This window comes from Adiantum capillus-veneris, chromosome 8 (genome assembly GCF_014529385.1).
Source record: "Adiantum capillus-veneris isolate H3 chromosome 8, ASM1452938v2, whole genome shotgun sequence".
NCBI lineage: Eukaryota > Viridiplantae > Streptophyta > Polypodiopsida > Polypodiales > Pteridaceae > Adiantum > Adiantum capillus-veneris.
Window position 1 is genome coordinate 11935289 of NC_140938.1, and position 21981 is coordinate 11957269.

At 45.2% G+C, this 21981-nt stretch overlaps 1 protein-coding gene across 1 annotated transcript in view; it reads right to left on the reverse strand.

Moving 5' to 3' along the window:
* The window catches only part of LOC147451676 (BTB/POZ domain-containing protein), a 97521-nt gene that overhangs the window by 63347 nt on the left and 12193 nt on the right, over nucleotides 1-21981 (reverse strand). The window lies entirely within an intron of this gene.

A 21981-nucleotide genomic window follows, 5' to 3' on the forward strand; every position in this document is an offset into this window, starting at 1 on the left:
CTCTCTCTCTCTCTCTCTCTCTCTCTGCTCTCCGCCAGCTCTTTCTCCCTCGCGCACCTGCTGCCATCAGCTGCATTTTCTTTGTTCTCTGTTTCAGCAGCCTCTAGGGCTTTAGGGTAAGGCAATAGCCCCCAAGGGGGTTGAGGGAGGGGACCCCGCCTTTGGTGGGCAGCTCCCTAACACCCCCCCCCTTACATACACAGCCACACTATGGCAGGGAAGCAAAGGAAGTCTTTTGCCGACAACCTGACACAACCAGATCGCATCCCTCCACCGGTCACAAAACCAACAGCATGGGAATATTACTTGCTACAGGAAATGAAGAAATTACAGGCTGAACTCAATCTTGTCAAACACGAGCTGCAGTAGGAGGAGGAACACATAGCAGAGCTTCAGAAAAAAGTACAAGAGTTGACAACAAAGCAAACAGCAATGGAAGAGCACCCACCAAGGATTGAAGAAGACAAATCTACTGCTAAGGTAAACCAGCAAAGCTTTTCCAAAGACAACGTCTGTTATTAAAGAAAAGGAGAGAGTACACAGCATAGAAAGACATATCCGAATTGGAGGTCTTCCTAATGGATGGGACACACAAAGGCATGAAGATTAACAAGATGAATTTGAATATACTGTAGAAATAGATATACAAACTAAACAATTGTCTCGGGTGGTCCCTTTCATTGAGCTGGGAGAACCAATGCATGTGGAAGTCAAGGGAAAACAAGCAAAGTGTCAAGTGCAGCGGTCCGCGGAAGAGTTTAAGAATTTTGCTAGGATCTAGTACTCCGCACAAACACAAGGACACTTCACTTCACTTGAAAGAAATGAACTAAACTGAATAATAAACTGAATAAAAGAGAGACACGAGAGAGAGAGAGAGAGAGAGAGAGAGAGACGACACCGAATGTCGGGTCCCAACCACCCACAAGGGTCCCCTTGCTCTGTTGCCAGAGCAAGTACTTGCTTCATTACTTGCACAAATGCTAATACAATGATGCTAAATGGTGAGATGCTGAGATGCTAATGGGTACTTGATGCTATTGATATTGGGTATTGATGAAGTGCTAAGGGGTACTGTGTAGATGCTTGATACTACGTGGCGACGACGATGACGATGACAATGACGATGACGACGACGGTAACGACTAGATACTGCCGGTACTTGGTACTGCTGGTGCTTGGTACTGTGACGACAACCACGACAACGACGAGACTATGGCTGAATGCTATCGCCAAGGATGACGACTAAAGATGGCTGAAATCTGAAAACGCTGATCTAATCTCAATCTGAAAACGCTGATCTGATGTGAATCTGAAAACATTGATCTGATCTGAATCTGAAAACGCTGAATTGATCTGAGGTTGAATTAGAAAACATGGCTACTGTCACGAGGACGTGGCAATTGCTAATTATTGTCACGAGGACGTGGCAACTGCTAACCTTAGTTGTTGCTTTCTTTCCGATGAATTTTATTTAATTTTTGGGACCCTCTTTTTGAAGTCACAAATGGCCGGACATTGTGTGGCCAGTGTAAAATGGCCGACGGCCAAGAGTTTCATCCGTAGTTGGGAAGGGCAAGTCGCCACGAGATAGTCGGGCTAGTCGGCACTGGAACCCGAGCAGTAAAAGGGTGTCTAGGCTCAGTTCAAAGTCATTTAGGCCCCCTCGCTACACTTATAAGTTGGTGGGTACTCGGAAATTAACTCAAAAGAGGCTAAGTGGACACATGGCGGCTCCAAATGCTTTTGCCAAATCTGCATGAAGAGGGGGCGCCCATTTCAAGAGAGGAGGCTGATTTTCACTCTTTAAGTGACTATAGATTGTCTCTCGCGCACCTCTCCCCCCTTTTGAATACAAAATTGTGATGCCCCGCTCGAGGGCTTTTCATTTGTATGTACAATTGTGTGGGTTCATGCGCGATTGCCGAGGCAAGAGCCTCTTGCACAAGTACTAGATTAGCTAGTTGCTAATCCCCCGCAGGTATAGGTGAATTCAAAGAGATTTTACACGAGAAATCTCGTCCGATTCAAAGGGCAAGTAGCCCTACAGGTGCGGGAGCTCGAGGACTTGCTACGGATGTGACCGGCTCGCGAAACGGAGCCCAAAACAGGGAAATACAGCCTGCTGAAATTGGCCCGTGGGGCGGTAGGCTTTGGCTTTCACCCGAAATTCTTTACTTTAGACGCACATAGAGAGAACGTGCAAAGGAAACCTGCGACGGTAATTAACACTTAAGCACACACACAGCTCGGAAGCTAGAATGTTCCGAGCGTACGCCGACAACCTGTAGGCCCCAAAATTGCGCCCCTTTTGGTATTTCTTTATACTTTGAGAGGGTAAATTACATAGTAGAGTCCTAGGAATTCTTTACCTGTATCCAACTAGATACCACCTGTTTTGGCCAAATTTCGGTAGCATAACAGTCCCAAAACTTGCACGAAACCAATTCCTCTGCTGGAACTCACTTCCTAGTATCCACCAACTTGCTAAGTGCGACGGGGGTACCTACATGATCTTGAACTGAGCCTAGACATCCTTTTACTTTACGAGTTCCAGTGCAGACCAACAACCTGTCTGCGAGTGAAACTACCGTTCACATTGGCGATATGATGTCCGACCATTTGCAACTTCAAAAAGAGGGTCTCAAAAATTAAACAAAAATCATTGGAAAGAACAAACAACTAAGGTTAGCAGTTGCCACGTCCTCGTGACACCTGCTGTGTATTTTTGCAGGTTTAGGGTTTCGGCCCTAAACAATCCCTAATACCCCCGGGAGGTCCGAGGACGCGAGCGGACTGCTGTGCGCGTGATTTGGCGCATTTTCAGGGCAGAAGACAGAGAATTCAGAGTGCTGCAAATTCTCGCCAGGTTTTGCAAAGTATTTGTATGCGTCAGGAAAGTCACTTTTTGCATGGGGATACTGTCTGTAAAGCATCCTAGTACAATTATGCTGCGTCATTTTCAGCCCGGATTATGCAGGGCAATTCGTAGGAAATCACAGGTTTTATTCCCTCTTTGAATACAATAAAGAAATACCCAAAGGGGTGCCAGTCTTTGGGGTCAACAAGTGTCGGCATCTACTTGGTAGCGCTCTAGCTTCCAAGTTTGAAGTGTCAATTCCCGTTACAGGTTTTTATTTACAAAGTTTCTCTGTGTCCTAAAGTCTAAAGTAAAGTTTCGGGTGAAAGCCTACGTTTACCGCCCTACGGGCCCATTTCATGGTTCCGTCGCCGGGACAGAATCACTTTTTCCTCAAGAAGGGAGCCCTGGTTGGTTTGCGGCTAAGACACAGAGTACAGGAACACGAGATTACACTATGGCCGACAAAGGGAAAGACATTATGGAAGAGGGTTCCTCTTCACTAGACAGGCAGGCAATTCCTACAGTGTTGAGGTTGGCGAGAGTTCACAACCACGTTTGTTTGTACCTCCTGCCAATGTGAATGCTCCTCCAATGCAGGACTTTATGACTAGGCAACTTGAAGATGATGCGTTCAAGACTCAGTTGGTTGCCGCTGTGAATGTGTTTTCTCGACTTGTGCACCCAACCACAACAGACAAGGCAACCCACACTGCCAGTAGAGCCCGATGAGGCTCAAGCCCAGGTACTTCATGCGTCCCAGCAAGATAGGGATCACTCGCACATTGCGGAGTTAGGGGCTCTAAGACTGATTCCTTTCGTCCATGAACAAGTGGTTAGGACGCCAATTTCAAAGGTTTTGCCAATTCAGCCCGCCACCTTTCAGAGTCCACATGTTGAATTAAATGGACAGGGAACCAATTTCCAAGCAATGCATCAGGTTTTTCCACCACCCACGGTACATCCTGGGTATTTGTCACGTGCACATCTAACCCTATGTGTACGTGGACAAGCTACTTCATGACATGGGTTCAGTTCAGTTCAGTCAGCCTAGATTAGGAAGTGATCTGGCACTTTTGTGAGTCTATTCGCAGACCGTGCATGACCAGACACTTAGAGTAGATGCATATCCTCTGGTTGCACACAGCATGATCATCAGATTTCCATCAGAACCCATCAAGAGCATTTTTACAGTGCATAGACCTATTTTCCCTATTTTTGACATTTTTCACTTACTATTTTTAAGTGACTTTTGTTGGGAACTGGGTAGGGCAAATTAGCAAGTGAAGTATATAAGAAAAACTAGCGCTAGTGGATTCTGGCAGAAGAGCAGCAGGAACCACCTGTTCGACAGTGCACCTTCTCAGGAGGACCCCCCGGCATGAGACAGAGCGTTTTCAGCCAGCAGACCCAGCAAGGCCTAGCGTTTTTCAGCAAGATCAGCCCCTGGCGTTTTTGCATTGAAGATCAGCCGATGACATCAAGACCACAGCAAAAGCCTAGCGTTTTTGCAACAAGACTCCGGTTCAGCCCAACGTTTTTGGATCAGCACAACATCCTAGCGTTTACAGTTCCATCGCAACAAGACCTTAGTTAGCACCAGCGTTTTCAGTTTTCAGCAGTCAGATACCGCATAACAAGTCCCGAACCTCGCAGATCTACCTTCCCGCAGCAGATCCTCGCCGCACGGTCATATCCATCGAAGTTTGCAGTTTCCGCCCGGAAAATGCAGATTTCAGCATCTCCGTTTTCAGCGCGTCGTCGTTGCATCGTCGTCACCACCGTCGTCGCCGACATAGAGTCAGAATTCAGGAGATAAAGATTTGCAGATTTCAGCCCTTAGCGTTCTCAGATTTCAGCCCATCTCGTCGTCGTCCTCATCGTCGTTGACATCGTCGGCAAGTCCAATCATTGTAGAGATTTGCGCAATCAATAGTAGACCGCTCTCGCCATAGAGAGTGGGGCCTTCGGAGAAGGGTTTGACAACATTTTGGTGTCATTCTTCTCTCTCTATCTCTCAGTCTCAGCACCTTCATTCACAGTGTTTACCACTTTGTTTGTGATCATTTGCACTCTCTCACTAAAGGAACGGAAGGCTCTCCCTTCCGTAAGTAAAAGGAACCTTGAGCACAGTTTGGAGCACTCATCTTGAGCAAAGTTCAACATTCACTTCCGCTGCACCTTACATTGCTATCAGAGCTTTGGCAATGTTCTGTATCACTCAAGGAAAGAACCACAAGAACCACATAATCTTTTTTTGCTTGTTGAGGTCGCACATAACCCAAGTCCTTTTGGGCATGTCGATTCCTAATCGTGTTTTTGAAGAGTGACAAGAAACCCAAGAAAGAAGGGCTTGTCCAACCTCCCCTTGTTCCTCTTTTCACTCATTGAGAGCGGACCGTGCACTTAGCGGCCGGCCAATCGACGTGAGGTGGGAAAAAGCAACCTTGGTGTGAGCGCAAGGCCGCCAAGGGGTGCGCCCGCGGGAAAGAGAAGAGCTCGGGTGAAGAGAAGATCCTTCTCTAGCACAGATTGCAAGCAAAAGAAGAACCTCAAGAACCTCAAGACACTCAAGACCCGAGAACCAAAACTCTCAAGAACCCAAGACCCCAAGAACCACAAGAACCCAAGTTCCTCGTGAACTTAAGAACCCAAGACTTCACTGGATGGTCATCACCCAAAGCGCAATGGATACTTTGCATGAAGGTGATGAGCATGAAGAAGGTGAAGAAGAATTTTCCCCACCAGGAGGTTTTTCTGGCCCTCCCCCTTCCCCATCTACGCCACGGATTGCACTAACTCCTATGGAGGCATTCAACAAGATGATGATGGACAGGAAGTTAGAAAGCGAAGAAAGAATAGCAGCCATAGAGCGCAAATATGAAGAAAGAATGGCAGCCGTCGCGCGTGAGCACGAGCAAGCATGCTTGGAAGCCAAAGTAAGAAAATCCAAATTGGATCGTGAGCCGAAGAAAGAAAAGCAGACCAAAAGATCATAGTCGAAGAACCTGTCAGGGAACTATGAAAACAGGGAGATTCCTACGAAGGACCTGAAAACGCAAAAAAGGTAGATCTGGCCGAACCAAGAGAAGAGCCTAGACCTGCCTACATTGCAAATGACTTGACGGAAGAAGAAGAAGTCTCAAGCAAGACCCCCCAAACTGAAGACCTAGCGTTTTTGCATGATAGACCAGCCCCGGCAGTTGCAGAACAGCAGATCAGTCCTAGCGTTAGCAGATTTCCTCACCAAGATCACAACTCAGCCCTAGCGTTTTTGCATCAGCATGACCCCTTAGCATTTTGCAGATTCTCCGCGACAAGATTCACAATTGCACCAGCGTTTTCAGTTTTCAGCATCAAGACTCCGCAGTAGAACCCCTAGACCTCGCAGATCTCACCTTCCGCAGCAGATCCTCGCTGCACGGTCAGATCCAGCGTAGTTTGCAGTTTCAGCCCGGAAAACGCAGATTCCAGCAACTGCATTTTCGTCGCATCGTCGTCATCGCCGTCGTCACCGACATAGAGTCAGAATTCAACAGATAAAGATTTGCAGATTTCAGCCCTTAGCGCTTTCAGATTTCAGCCCGTCTCATTGTCATTGACATCGTCGACAAGTCCAAAGCATTGTAGAGATTTGTGCAATCAATAGTAGACCGCTCTCGCCATAGAGAGTGGGGCCTTCGGATTAGGGTTTTGACAACATTCTGGTGACGTATTCTTCTCTCTCTCTCTCTCTCTCAGTCTCAGCACCTTCATTCACAGTGTTCACCACTTTGTTTGTGTCCATTGCACTCTCTCACTGAAGGAACGGAAGGCTCCACCTTCCGTAAGTAAAAGGAACCCTTGAGCACAGTTCGGACCACTCATCTTGAGCAAAGTTTAACATTCACTTCCGCTGCACCTTACATTGGTATCAGAGCTTTGGCAATGTTCTATATCGCTCAAGGAAAGAACCACAGTATTTTTTTTTACTTGTTGCAGTCGCACGTAACCCAAGTCCTCTGGGGCGTGTCGATTCCTAATCGTGTTTTTGAAGAGTGACAGGAAACCCAAGAAAGAAGGTCTTGTCCAGCCTCCCCTTGTTCTCTTTTCACTCATTGAGAGCGGACCGTGCACTTAGCGGCCGGCCAATCGACATGAGGTGGGAAAAAGCAACCTTGGTGTGAGCGCAAGGCCGCCAAGGGGTGCACCCGCAGAAAAGAGAAGAGCTTGGGTAAGAGAAGATCCTCCTCTAACACAGATTGCAAGCTAAAGAAGAACCTCAAGACCCTCAAGAACCTCAAGACCCTCAAGCACCTAACGAACTCAAGAACCAAGACCCACAAGAACCCAAGTTCCTCGTGAACTTAAGAACCCACGACTTCAGTGTATGGTCATTGCCCGAAGCGGAATGGATACTTCGCATGGAGGTGATGAGCATCGCAGTGGCAACGAAGAATTTTCCCCACCACGAGGTTTTTCTGACCCTCTCCCTTCCCCATATACGCCACGGATTGCACCAACTCCTATGGAGGCTTTGATCCAGTCGATGATGGACATGATGACACAACAACAAGAAGCGATCGCGTTGCGATGGCACAACTAGATAGAAAAGCAGAACGACAGGAAGCCGTGGAGCGTGAACGCCAAAACAGACAAGAAACCTTGGATCGCGAAGCGCGCTTGGCGGCCGAGGAACGAAAAGAAAGAAAAGCAGAAAGAAAGGCAGCTATTGAGCGTCATATTGTTTGACCCAGGCAGTATGCATGATTTGATTAGTGACCCTCTTGTCGAAAGAGCCCAGCTTGGAGGTTCGCAAGACATCTCCTTTCGAGGTGTCAGGCTTCTCTCCCGGTATGGACTCTCTTATCACGCAAGAGTGCCTTGATGTTTTGTTCACTGTTCAACAAGTGTCCTTCTGCAGAAAATTTGTAGCCTCTCCTCTTTCAAGATGTGATATGCTTTTGGGCATTCGATGGTTTCGTGAGCATAACCCTCTCATTGATTGGGTGAAAAATACATTCATTTTCAATGCCCAAAAGTGACTCTCCCCTTGTCATTCATGGCAAGCAAGTTGTTCATTCTTCATCTCTCATTTCTAATGTGCAGGAGAAGATGGCAAAGAATCCAGAAACGGAGACTCTCTCAGTCTCTTCTTTTCCAAAGCATGACACACATGATTTGCATGATAATGATAAGCATGGTGATTTACATGATCAAGATGTGATTTCTCACGAGTATGATGATTTGCATAATCAAGATGTGATTACTCGCAAGCAGGATGATTTGCATGACAAAGATGTGATTGTTCACAAGGATGATGGTTTAGTTGATACTTTGTCTAGTAAAGCTAACCTCATTGCAGATTCAATCAATCATGAGGTTAGCAAATTCGATCAATCATGAAGAACCGATCCTGGCTCTCGAGTCGAGGTCCAAAAAACCCCCACAGGAAGTATTATGTATACGAATGATTAGTCAGCACGCATTGTTCGAGTGTTTCATTCGTGATGCTTTCCTGTATTTTAGTCACCGTCCTTATGTGATCCCTTTTCATAGGCATGACATATTGTACGATGAACACGATTCACTCATGAATGAGCACAGATGTATGCGGATTACTCATGAAAAGATGAAATGTTTGCATTCAAGGAATTCACATTCCATGTCTCTCCTTGGCATGACACAGTATCCGAAAGAGCACAAGAAGGATTGAGCATCAAGCATCAGCATTTCCATTGTGTTTTGCCACAGTTGATTGATTTAGATCAAAAAGTCAAGATTAGATCTCATTGTTTGCGTGTGTTTGATGAACGGTTTGGCACTCCGTCTCTATGTTCATCTACATTGCATGCACGGTCTCTAAGGCAGACTAGAATTTTTCCAGTCGCTTTACATGGAATGGGTATGTTCATGTTTTTGTGTTGGAAGTGGTTTCAGGAATTTTCATCCTCGGAGATTGTTGAAGAAAGTAGACGCATGACTATCGACGAAGTTGAAGCATTGAAGGAGACACAAATAACTTTGTGTCGCTTTCTGCGCGGCCCAAAGAAGCAAGCATTGCACACCTTTATGAAGTTCAAGTATCGCACGACCCACACATCAGAGTGGGCCGGCAAAGAGTCCTTCTAGGATTCCAGACCCTGTTGGCGATCTCCCTCGACGCCATGCAGTTCGGTACCAGTACCTCACTCTGAAAAGGAGGGGATGTCACGTGCACATCTAACCCTATGTGTACGTGGACACTTCATGGCAAGGGTTCAGTTCAGTTCAGTTCAGTTCAATTAGATTAGGAAGTGATCTGGCACTTTTGTGAGTCTGTTCGTAGACCGTGCATGTCCAGACACTTGAGTAGATGCATATCCTTTGGTTGCACACAGCATGACCATCAGATTACCATCAGAACCCATAAGGATCATTTTTACAGTGCATAGACCTATTTTTGACATTTTTCACTTATTATTTTTAAGTGACTTTTGTTGGGAACTAGGTAGGGCAAATTAGCAAGTCAGGTATATAAGTAAACCTAGCGCTAGCACTTTCTGGCAGTAGAGGTAGCGGGAACTTCGCGTTCAACAGGCACCTTCTCAACAGACCCCCACAAGAGACCCTAGCGTTTTCTGCATCAGCAGCAAGGCCTAGCGTTTTTGCATGACAGTCCAGCCCGGGCGTTTTGCATAGCAGATCAGCCTCGGTAGTTGCAGAACAACAGATCAGCCCTAGCCTTAGCAGATTTCCTCAACAAGATCAGAATTCAGCCCTAGCGTTTTTGCATCAACATGACTCCTTGGCGTTTGCAGATTCTCCGCGACAAGATCCACAGTAGGACCAGCATTTTCAGTTTTCAGCATCAAGACTCAGCAGTAGAACCCCCAGACCTCGCAGATCTCACCTTCCCACAGCACATCCTCGCCGCACAGTCAAATCCAGCGTAGGTTGCAGTTTCAGCCTGGAAAACCCAGATTCCAGCATCTGTGTTTTCGTCACATCGTCGTCATCGCCGTCGTCACCGACATAGAGTCAGAATTCAGCAGATAAAGATTTGCACATTTCAGCCCTTAGCGTTTTCAGATTTCAGCCCGTCTCGTCGTCGTCGACATTCTCGGCAAGTCCAACGCATTGTAGAATTTGTGCAATCAATAGTAGACCGCTCTCGACATAGAGAGTGGGGCTTTTGGAGGAGGGTTTTGACAACATTCTGGTGTCGTATTCTTCTCTCTCTATCTCTCAGTCTCAGCACCTTCATTCACAGTGTTCACCACTTTGTTTGTCCATTGCACTCTCTCATTAAAGGAACGGAAGACTCTCCCTTCCGTAAGTAAAAGGAACCCTTGAGCACAATTCGGAGCACTCATCTTGAGCAAAGTTCAACATTCACCTCAGCTGCACCTTACATTGATATCAGAGCTTTGGTAGTGTTCTGTATCACTCAAGGAAAGACCCTACGTGTACGTGGACAAGCTACTTCATGACATGGGTTCAGTTCAGTTCAGTCAACCTAGATTAGGAAGTGATCTGGCACTGCTGTGAGTCTGTTTGCAGACCGTGCATGACCAAACACTTAGAGTAGATGCATATCCTCTGGTTACACACAGCATTATCATCAGATTTTCATCAGAACCCATCAAGAGCATTTTTACAGTGCATAGACATATTTTCCCTATTTTTGACATTTTTCACTTATTACTTTTAAGTGACTTTTGTTGGGAACTGGGTAGGCCAAATTAGCAAGTGAAGTATATAAGAAAACCTAGCTCTAGTGGATTCTGGCAGAAGAGGCAGCAGGAACCGCATGTTCTATAGTGCACCTTCTCAGCAAGGACCCCTCGGCAGGAGAATGAGCGTTTTCAGCCAGCAGGGCCTAGCGTTTTTCAGCAAGATCAGCCCCCTGGCGTTTTTGCATTGAAGATCAGCCGGCGACAACAAGATCACAGCAGAAGCCTAGCCGTTTTGCAACAAGATTCCAGTTCAGCCCAGCGTTTTTGGATCAGCACAACCTCCTAGCGTTTGCAGTTCCATCGCGACAAGACGTCAGTTAGCACCAGCGGTTTCAATTTTCAGCAGTCAGATACAGCAGAACAAGTCCCGAACCTCGCAAATCTCACCTTCCCGCTACAGATCCTCGCCGCACGGTGAGATCCATCGAAGTTCGCAGTTTCAGCCCGGAAAACGCAGATTTCAGCATCTGCATTTTCAGCGTGTCGTCGTTGCATCGTCGTCACCGACATAGAGTCGGAATTCGGGAGATAAAGATTTGCAGATTTCAGCCCTTAGCGTTTTCAGATTTCAGCCCGTCTCCTCGTCGTCGACATCATCAGCAAGTCCAAGCATTGTAGAGATTTGTGCAATCAATAGTAGACCGCTCTCGCCATAGAGAGTGAGGCCTTCGGAGGAGGGTTTGACAACATTCTGGTGTCGTATTCTTCTCTCTCTATCTCTCAGTCTCAGCACCTTCATTCACAGTGTTTACCACTTTGTTTGTGATCATTTGCACTCTCTCGCTAAAGGAACGGAAGGCTCTCCCTTCCGTAGGTAAAAGAAACCTTGAGCACAGTTCGGAGCACTTGTCTTGAGCAAAGTTCAACATTCACTTCCATTGCACCATTTCAAGGATCAGTGTTTCAGAGCATGGTTGGTTATGCGCCTAGAAACCAGCAATATATGCCAAGAACAATGTTTGGGGGTATGCAAGGAATGATGCCAAACCCCATGTATGGTAATATCGGCATGCAACAAGGCTTTCAGAGCAATCAAGGCAAGTTTGGGATGCCACAGGGCAATTTTGGCATGGCTGGTTCTTTTGGACAGCAGCCAGATATGGCACTTACGACACAAAATGTCAATGGCTAAGGAATGCCAATGATCCCTACTACAGTGCCAATGTTGCAGACAAGTCCTTATGACAATTTGCGGGCACTAGAAAAGCGGAAAGCTTACAAAGAAGGTGGTGCAGTTGTAAAGTTTAGCACTTTCAACGGCTTTGAGGATAAGGCAAAGGCCCTTACTTTCCTCCAGCAGTTTGAAACAGCTTATGCAGGCGGGAATTTTACAGAGGCCTTTAAGGTCAGGAAAGCTGCCACTTTCTTGAAAGACAATGCGCTTACACGGTGGACGACATTGTTGACGCAAGGGCAAGTATCCGCCACATGGGTATACTTCAAGCAAATGTTTGCATCTGCCTGGCTGTCAGATGAATTTGAAGCCGATGCAATGACAGATTGGCACCAACTCCTTGCGGCTACTTGCAAGAGCCTGCAGGGGACAATCGAAGGTTTTGTAAAGCGTTGCTCTCAATAACCTCCTACATGTTTGTGCCACTGACAGAGCAGATTGAGAAGTATTGTTGTGGGCTGCCTAAAGGGCTTCGAGATTATTGTACAAAGAACAGAGTGGCTACCCTCACTTAGCTTATGGAAGTTGCCTACACTGGTCTTGCCTTGTTGAAGGGAGAGGACAGTGGGTTTCTGGGCAACGTGAAAGGGGGGCAGCAAAAGAAAAATTCAGCAAAGAAGCCCTTTGTGAAAACGGCTCCTGAAGTGTCACAGGGGTTAGAAAAGGTCAACAAGGAAAAGGACTCAACCGGGACTACTGAAGCGCAGGCAAAAAAGCAGAAAAGGAAGTCTTTTGTGCGGAAGTTGCTCGAGGAAAAGATGGTCTTGATGGCTGAGAATAAATGCTTTATATGCGAGCAGCCTGGTCACTTTGTTGTAGATTGTCCACAAAGGAAAAAACCAGCTGACTCAGATAATAAAGAGGACAAAAAAGGAAAGAAGCCTAAGCCCACGACAAGTTTCGTGCCTGATATGGTGGGTGACAAGCCAAGTACAAATGCCAGCGAGTTATGCAGAGCATGGGGTAAAGTCAAAGATCAGACGGCACTCATCTTCTTTGATCCATGTGCCAAAGCAAACTTTATCTCACCAGAGTTAGCTATGAAACTGGGCATCTGAGCTGAAGAGATGGAGTATACGGCAAAGGCAAGGTTGGTATGTCCTGGCGACTCAAAATATGTTACTCCCATTATTGGAAAACTACGTCTGCATATTCATTCATATGTGAACACTAAAGAGTTCTATATCATGCCATTGGAAGGGTGGGATGCGTTGCTAGGAATCCCGTGGATGTTCACTGTACATGGTGTGCTGGATGTCTTCGGCAAAACAATCACCCTTCACCATAGGGGCAAAACTCATGTTTTGGATGTACAGTTCAAAGGAGTTTGTCCCTATTGTATCTACTTCGGCTATCACTTCTATAATTAAAAAAATCATCTTTCTACATATTTGATTTTTGCACGTGATGTTTCAGATAATTGTCAGTCAAATTTCTGTGTTAGATAAAGAAAGGTCAGTATTTTTGCCAGAGTTTCATGACTATTTTTCTTATTCATTATCGTCACAATTGCCACCGGAGAGGCTTGAGGACCATACCATAGATTTGGTGCCAAGGTGTAGCCCACCGAAGAGACCTCCCTACAGGGTTAGTGCAGCTCAGCAGAAAGGGCCAGGTTGAGGAGCTTTTAGAGAAGGGGCTGATTCAACCTAGTTCTTTACCTTTTTGCTCCCCAGTGCTTTTTAATGCAGAAGAAGGATGGCTCTTGGCGCATGTGTATTGACTACCGTGCTTTGAATAACAATATCATCAAGAACAAGTTTCCTATCCCAAGGATTGATGATATTCTTGACCGTTTAGAGGGTGCTGCAATTTTCAGCATAATAGACCTTAAGAGTGGGTACCATCAGATTCATATAAGGCCAGAGGATGTGCACAAGACTACGTTTAGGACGACATTTGGTCTCGCTTTTAGTGATGCCAGTTGGTCTTACAAATGCTCCTGCTACATTCAATAAGATGATGGACCGGATTTTCCGCTCGATCAAAAGTTTGTTGGCACATTCTTGGATGACATGATAGTCTATTCGAAGAATGAAGAGGAGCATAGGCGTCACTTAACCATTGTGTTCGAAGAGTTGCACAGTCACAGGTTACTTATCAATCCTAAGAAAAGTGAATTCTTGGAAGAGATTCACTTTCTTGGCCACATAGTATCAAGAAATGGTGTTTGAATGAATCCCACAAAGGTTGAAGCTATTAAGACATGGCCAGAATTAAAGACTGTGCATGATGTCCGAAGCTTCTTGGGATTGTGCTCATACTATAGAAGGTTTATCACGAATTTTGCAGAGATAGCTTCACCTCTTCACGCTTTGCAAAAGAAAGAGGTCACTTTCAGATGGACCCAAAAAGAGATTTCACCTTTTAGTCTCTTAAGGAAAAGTTGGCTTCAGATCCCGTGATTGTTTTACTAGATCTTAGGAAGTCATTTGTGGTCCAGTGTGACGCGTGTGGCAATAGCATCGGAGCAGTGCTAATGCAAGATGGTCGGGTAGTAGCTTACGAGAGCAGAATCTTGCAAGGGCCAGAAAAGACTATGCAAATCTATGAGAAAGAGCTACTAGCCGTCATTCATGCGCTCTCTAGCTGGAAGCAATTGTTAGGTGCTGATTTTGTTCTCTAGATAGATCCTCAGACCTTGCGGTACTTCTTGATACAATCAAAGCTATCCGAAAAGCATATGCAATGGGCAAACATTTTTTCTACGTTCCACTTCCAGATTATGCATGTGGAAGGCGAGAAGAATGTTGTGGCTGATGCGTTATCAAGAAAGCCACAAATTTCAATTGTGTCAATTCCTTATTATCATGAGCTTGATGACATGAAGGAACAGTATGCTACTGATGAAGATTTTGCAAGAATTTTTGAACAATTGCAAGAAGGGCAACGTCATGAGCACTATCTCTTCAGAGACGGTTTGATGATGATGCATGGCAGACTTTGTGTCACTAGGCCATTGCGACATAAGGTTATGGTTTCCACTCTTTGGATTATTCATGGGTCTTACCATAGGAGGTCTAACGCCTTGATTAGCCACATAGTACATCAGTGTAAGCTCTGGTGTAGCATAAGTCACAGGTTCTTCCATTGAAGGTGGATGTGAATTATACCACTCTCCTTCTACCATTACTGTAGATGGACTAGGATCAACATAAGGTGTAACAGGCACTAGTGCTCGTTCATTCATGACTCCTTTTGAATGCATGTACTTTACAGGCAATACATTATTTCCAGGATATGGAGGTTGTTGACCCAACACTGGTTGTGGTCTTTCCATACCCATCGGTGGTCTTTGTGATGGGGCCATATTAGGCTGATAACTATACATGGGTTGTCCTTGTGGTCTCATAGGCACATATTGAACATTTCTATTGTAATTTGGTCGGTAATAGCATTCATTGGTCTCATGGTTGGTCCACTTACTCTCGATAGCACACCACAGGATCAGCCAAAAGTTGATGAACAAGATGAGATCTTGGTGCCTGAGCAGATTTTGGCACATAAAGAAAGAAAATTTAAGGGATAGGTTGCAAGAAGCTATTTGGTGAAGTTCAAGAACTATCCACCTATGGATGCAAAGTGGATGGAAGAGTGTGAACTTTCAGAGTCACCAAATGTATTGCAGCTTTACCTCGAGGCCTTTAGGTTACAACCTACCTATGCCCCAACTCAACGTGTTCAAGGGAGGGGTAATGATGGAGCTAGCACATCAAATGTACATACAGGTTCAGTGCAATAGAAGTGTGCATCGCTCTTCAAGTGTTAAAGGTATTATGCTCACTTCTATCATAGATGGAAATGACAAAAGTATGAAGGTCTCATTAAGTCATTTGTATCTATGCGTTATGACCTTTCTTGCGGGTACATGCGATGATAAAAGCATGCTAACAACACAAGATCGTCAATGGCACGTATATATGGCATGCAATCGAGGACATTTGCGATTTCAAGAGGGGAGTATGTCTAGAGGACATGGCAACAGCTAATTACTGTCCATGAGGACGTGGCAACTGCTAACCTTAGTTGTTGGTTTCTTTCTGATGAATTTTATTTAATTTTTGGGACCCTCTTTTTGAAGTCACAAATGGTCGGACATTGCGTGGCCAGTGTAAAATGGCTGACGGCCGAGAGTTTCACCCGCAGTTGGGAAGGGCAGGTCGCCACAGGCCAGTCGCACCGGAATCCGAGCAGTAAAAGGATGTCTAGGCTCAGTTCAAAGTCATTTAGGCCCCCTCACTACACTTATAAGTTGGTGGCTACTAGGAAATTAACTCAAAAGAGGCTAAGTGGACACATGGCGGCTCCAAATGCTTTTGCCAAATCTGCATGAAGAGAGGGCGCCCATTTGAAGAGAGGAGGCTGATTTTCACTATTTAAGTAACTACAGAGTGTGTGTGAGTAGTTGATGCATGTGATGAAGCTTTAATGGAAAGCTTGCCTTCTCCCTTGTCTTATGTAGCGTGATGATTCCGCTCTCGCGCACCTCTCTCCCCTTTTGAATATAGAATTGTGATGCCCCGCTCGAGGGCTTTTCATCTGTATGTACAATTGTGTAGGTTCATGGCGATTGCCGAGGCAAGAGCCTCTTGCACAGATACTGGATTAGCTAGTTGCTAATCCCCCGTAGATACAGGTGAATTCGGAGAAATTTCACGTGAGAAATCTCGTCCGATTCAAAGGGCAAATAGCCCTACACGTACGGGAGCTCGAGAACTTGCCACAGATGTGACCAGCTCGCGAAACAGAGCCCAAAACAAGGAAATACAGCCTACTGTGTATTTTTGCAGGGTTAGGGTTTCGGCCCCAAACGGTCCCTAATACCCCCAGGAGGTCCGAGGACGCAAGGGGACCGCTGTACGCGTGATCTGGCGCATTTTCAGAGCAGAAAACAGAGAATTCAGCGTGCTGCAGATTCTCGCCAGTTTTTGCAAAGTGTCCATATGCGTCGGGAAAGTCGCTTTTTGTGTGGGGATACTATCTGTGAAGCATCCTAGTACAATTATGCTGCCAAAATTGAGCCAGAACAGGTCATTTTCAGCCCGGATTATGCGGGGCAGCTTGTAGGAAATTACAGGTTTTATTCCCTCTTTGAATATAATAAAGATAAAGAAAATACCGAAGATGCGCCAGTCTTTGGGGCCAACAAGTGTCGGCGTCTGCTTGGCAGCGCTCTAGCTTCCAAGCCATGTGTGTTTGAAGTGTCAATTCACGTTACAGGTTTTTATTTGCAAAGTTTCTCTGTGTCCTAAAGTCTAAAGTAAAGTTTCGGGTGAAAGCCTACATCTACCGCCCTACGGGCTGGTTTCAACTACCGGGGGAAAACGCTTGCTTTTGCGGGGCAAAAACACGGGTCCACCTGGTGCTTCTTGAGAGGCTCTCTACTGCTCCTCTACCTTCTACTCGTGCTTGAAGTGTCAATTCCCGTTACAGGTTTTTATTTGCAAAGTTTCTCTGTGTCCTAATGTTTGAAGTAAAGTTTCGGGTGAAAGCCTATGTCTACCGCCCTACGGGCCGGTTTCAACTACCGGGGAAAACGTTGGCTTTTGCAGGGCAAAAACACTGGTCCACCCGGTGCTTCTTGAGAGGCTCTCTACTACTCCTCTACCTTCTACTGGTGCACTTGTTTACCTCTCTCAAGGATGTCCCTAAGGAATACAGTCACTTGTGCCAACAATGCCTCTTATCCTGTCAAGGGAGTTGGAAAGATTGTGCTTACTGCTGCAAATGGCAGTTCTTTCACACTTGTTGATGCACTGTATGTTTCTGTCGATCGAAAAGAACCTTTTGTTTATATTTGCACTTGCTAGACTTGGTCTTGTTGTCAAATTTGTGGATGACTAAAGTCCAGTACATGATCTCAGTTTTGGTGATAATGAAATCGTTGCATCTGGCATTTTATTCCATGGGTTGTATAAGCTCACTTTGTATGACAAGTGTGGGCAGAATTTTGCAAATGCAGTTGTGGACTCAAAGGTTGTTTCAGATGTAAAACTTTGGCATGCAAGTTTTGGGTTTGCAGAAATCTGATATGGTTGCTTCTTTGCAACCTCTTGAAGCACCTGTCAAACATGTTTGTGAAGGCTATATTTTGGGTAAGATGCAGCGTTCGAAGTTTCCAAAGGATGATTCAGTTAGGGCTACATGCAGGTTGCAACTTGTGCATAGTGATGTTTGTGGGCCCATGCAAAACATGCCTGGGGCAATTACCTGTACTTCGTGACTTTCATTGATGATTACTCCAGGCATGCATGGGTGTATCCGCTTAAAGTGAAGTCCGAAGTGTTTATGTGCTTCAAGAAATTTCTGGCTATGGCTGAAAATTTCTCGAAATGTACTATGGGAACCCTCTGTTCTGATCGAAGAGGGAAGTATATGTCTCATAAATTTAATGCATTTCTAGCTAGTCGTGGGATAAAACACCAATGTACACTGTTGTATACACCTCAGCAAAATGGTGTTGATGAAAGGAAAAACAGGTCGCTTACGGAAATGGCACGATGTATGGTCAAAAGTCAAGCTTTGCCGCATTCGTTTTGGCGTGAGAATATCATATGTGCCACTATGTACTTAACAGGTGTCCTACAAAAGCTTTGCAGTCTATGACTCCATATGAAGCATGGCATGATAGAAAGCCTTCTATTGAGCACATGCACGTTTTTGGATGTTTAGCTTATGCTTTGGTGCCACAAACGCACCACACAAAATTGAATGATAAGGCTGCCAAATGCATTTCTGTTGGTTATAGTGTTGACTTATGCTTTGGTGCCACAAACGCAACACAGAAAATTGAATGATAAGACTGTCACATGCATTTCTGTTGGTTATAGTGCTGAAAGCAAAGGTTATAGGTTTGTACCATCTGCAAACATAGCGTATCTTAGTTTCACGGGATGTTGTGTTTGTGGAAGATTCTCTTCAGCCCTTGCTGTCGTGTACTAGAGACAATAATGTAAGCTCACACGACATTTATGACAGTTTGTTGCCTCTTTTCAATGGTGGAAGTTCGAATGTAAATTCCAATAAAGCAAATGTACAGCCTATGGGGATTTCTGAAAATGTTACAGATCAGCCTACTACTCATGCAAATGTGCATGATGAACTTGATGAGGAAAGGGCTGAGAATGAGCAGGCTAGAGGTATGCCAAAATGGCCGGTACATATACTTTGGCAGTGAATTGGATGCACCTTTGTCTAGTCGTACTCGTTCAGGTTCTCGCCATGCATCTTATGCATCAGATTGTTATGCTTTGGCTGTTTCTAGCTTATGTGATCTTGAGGAACCTCTGTCTTTTGATGAAGCACGAAATTCAGAAAATTGGATGGCTGCTATGCAATCAGAATATGATACACTTATAGAAAATAACACATGGACTTTATGTGATTTGCCTCCTCGCGAAAAGGCCATTGGTACGAAGTGGGTTTACAAGTTGAAACGCAAGCCAAAAGGTGAGATTGATCGCTATAAGGCTTGACTTGTTGCAAAGGGTTATGCACAACAAAAAGGCATAGATTATGAAGAAACTTTTGCTCCCACTTGTCGTATGACTACTGTGCGTTTTCGATGTGCATTGGCAGCTCATTTTGGTTAGGATGTACATCAATCAGATATTGTTACTGCTTTCTTGAATGGTGACATATTTGAGGAAGTTTATGTAACGCAGCCTCACGGTTTTGTCATATAAGGGTAGGAGGATAAAGTGTGCAAATGTAAGAAAGCTTTGTATGGGTTGAAGCAATCTCCTCGTGCTTGGTATGAGAAAGCTGACACGCATTTGGTCAAACGAGGCTTTCATAACAGTCCAGCAGAAAGCACTTTGTATGTGAAGCATGAGGGTGATGTACTTCTCATTGTTGTTCTATATGTAGATGATTTGTTGATCACTGGTCCGAATGAGGCACATATTGCTGAATTTAAGGCTGATTTGAATGCTACTTTCAAGATGAAATGTTTGGGGCTGTTGCATCATTGCTTGGGCATACAGTAAGTAGTGTGATGGTGGTATTGCCTTATGTCAGACAAGTTACATAGAGATATTGCTATGTAAGTTTGGACTGAAGGATTGCAAACCTATTGCCACTCCCATGGAAACAGGTTTGAAATTGAGTCTTCATGATGCTAGTGATCCTGCCGATGTCACTCTTTACCAAACTGTCGTTGGATGCCTTACTTATGTATGCAATACGACGCCGGACATTCAGTTTGCAGTCTCACAGATTAGCAAATTTATGCATAGCCCAGGGTCTAAGCATTAGCAGGCTGCTAAGAGGATTTTTCCCTACTTGAGTGGCACTTTACATCTTAGGTTGTTTTATCCCAAGAGGGTGGATCATTGCCACCAGATTTACATGCCTTTTCGGACTCAGATTCGGCACGTTGTTATGACACGTGAGTGTCCACAAGGTTTTTGTTTCATGCTCGGCAGTTCATGCATATCATGGTTGAGCAAGAAGCAACCTACTGCGGTCACTCCCACTTGTGAGGCTCAGTACAGGGCAGTCTTCACAGCTACGGTTGAGTGTGTATAGCTCAAAGGCCTTATGGCTGATTTGGGTGTTGCAAAGGACACTACCAACACCATATACACTGACAGTCAGCGCGCATTGGCAGTTGCGAGGAACCCAGCTTTTCATGCTCGCACAAAGCACATTGAGGTGCATTACCACTATGTCAAGGAGAGGCTCTCAGCAAGAGAGATCAGCTTGGCTTATGTGCCAACACAGAACAACCTCGCACATCTTTTCACAAAGGCATTGTCTCATGAGAAGTTCGAAGCTTTCCGCAAAGCTTTGGGCTTACTCCCCTTTGTGGACTGATCATGTCCTCAAGGCATGGCACTTCCCTATACTCTATGTGCCAGCTCTCGTTCACTTCATCACTCCCAGGGGGGATTTGTTACCATATACATGTGGTAGCGATGTGTGTGAACACACTTAGGACCGTCGGGGCATTTTTCCCCTCACTAGGAGGTTTTTTCCCCGTGCATTGTATATCCATCACTCTAGGGCTAACTTATCTTTCAATTGCACACTAAGTAATACTACTCTCTATTGTGTGCCTTGAGCTTCCTTCGTCTTCTCCAAGTTGTGTGCGTTTCCCTGCAACCCTATTTCCAACTCTTATACAAGAAAATTTAGAGAGATTTCCTGTGAGGAATCTTGTCTAATTCAAAGGGCAAGTGACCCTACAGATGCGGGAGCTCGAGGGCTACCCAAAGAAGTGATCGGCACGCAAATCGGAACGCAAAACAGAGAATTACAGCTTGCTGTAATTTTTTGCAGGCTTAGGGTTTTGGTCCCAGGAGCTTCAGGGAAGCTAGGGAATCACCGAACAGGTGTTTCAATGCAAATAGGGGACCAAAAACAGAGAATTCAGCGTGTTGTAATTCCTTGCCAGGTTTTGTAAAGTGCTCTAAAGTGAGTGGGAAATCACCGTTTACTTGGGATTTTGCTTCTACTACAGTTAAGCTACTGAAATTGGGCTAGAGTAGGGGAATGTCGGGCCAATAAAAGTGGGACAGCTTGTAGAAGTTTACAGGTTTTTCTCAGCGCTGTAAGAATAAAGAAATACCGAAAGGGGCGCCAACCTTTGGGGCCAACAAGGTGTCGTTGTCTACTTGGGAGAGCTTTAGCTACCAAGTCGTGAAGTGTCTTGAATTCCACTTACAGGTTTATTTGTGAAGTTACTTTGTGTCATAAAATTAAACAGGGTAAAGTTCGGGTGAAAGCTAAAGTCTACCGCCCTCTAACGAGTCTATGGGCCGGTTTCAAATGATACCACGCAAGAAAGCCCTCGAACGTGCACTTTTCATCCAAGCCAAAATCTTACATACGGAGAACATGAGAGTAATCGCCTGGCACTGTCGTAAGAGAAATCATCCCAAAAAACATAGTGAGAGGCATCACTCCTTTATCAAAAACACAATATAAACCCTAGAGCAAAACAAGGAAAAGCATTACCCCAATGCTACAAGAAGAATCGGAGCATCAAACCATCCTCACCGGGACAAGAGACACCATCAATATTAAGTATTGCGTCATGCATCTCCTGCATAGAGAATGGAGCTATCAACATCCGACACATGTTCTCAATAACTACGGGCCAAACATGAGACCAAACCTCCTTTCTAGCCAATGAAATAGCATCAGTCATCGTGCATCAAAGTACTCAGAAGCAATAGCAAGAATCTCATATAAATCCATGTGAAAAATGTCTACCGAATCACGCAAAGCCTGAACCGGGCGCTCCC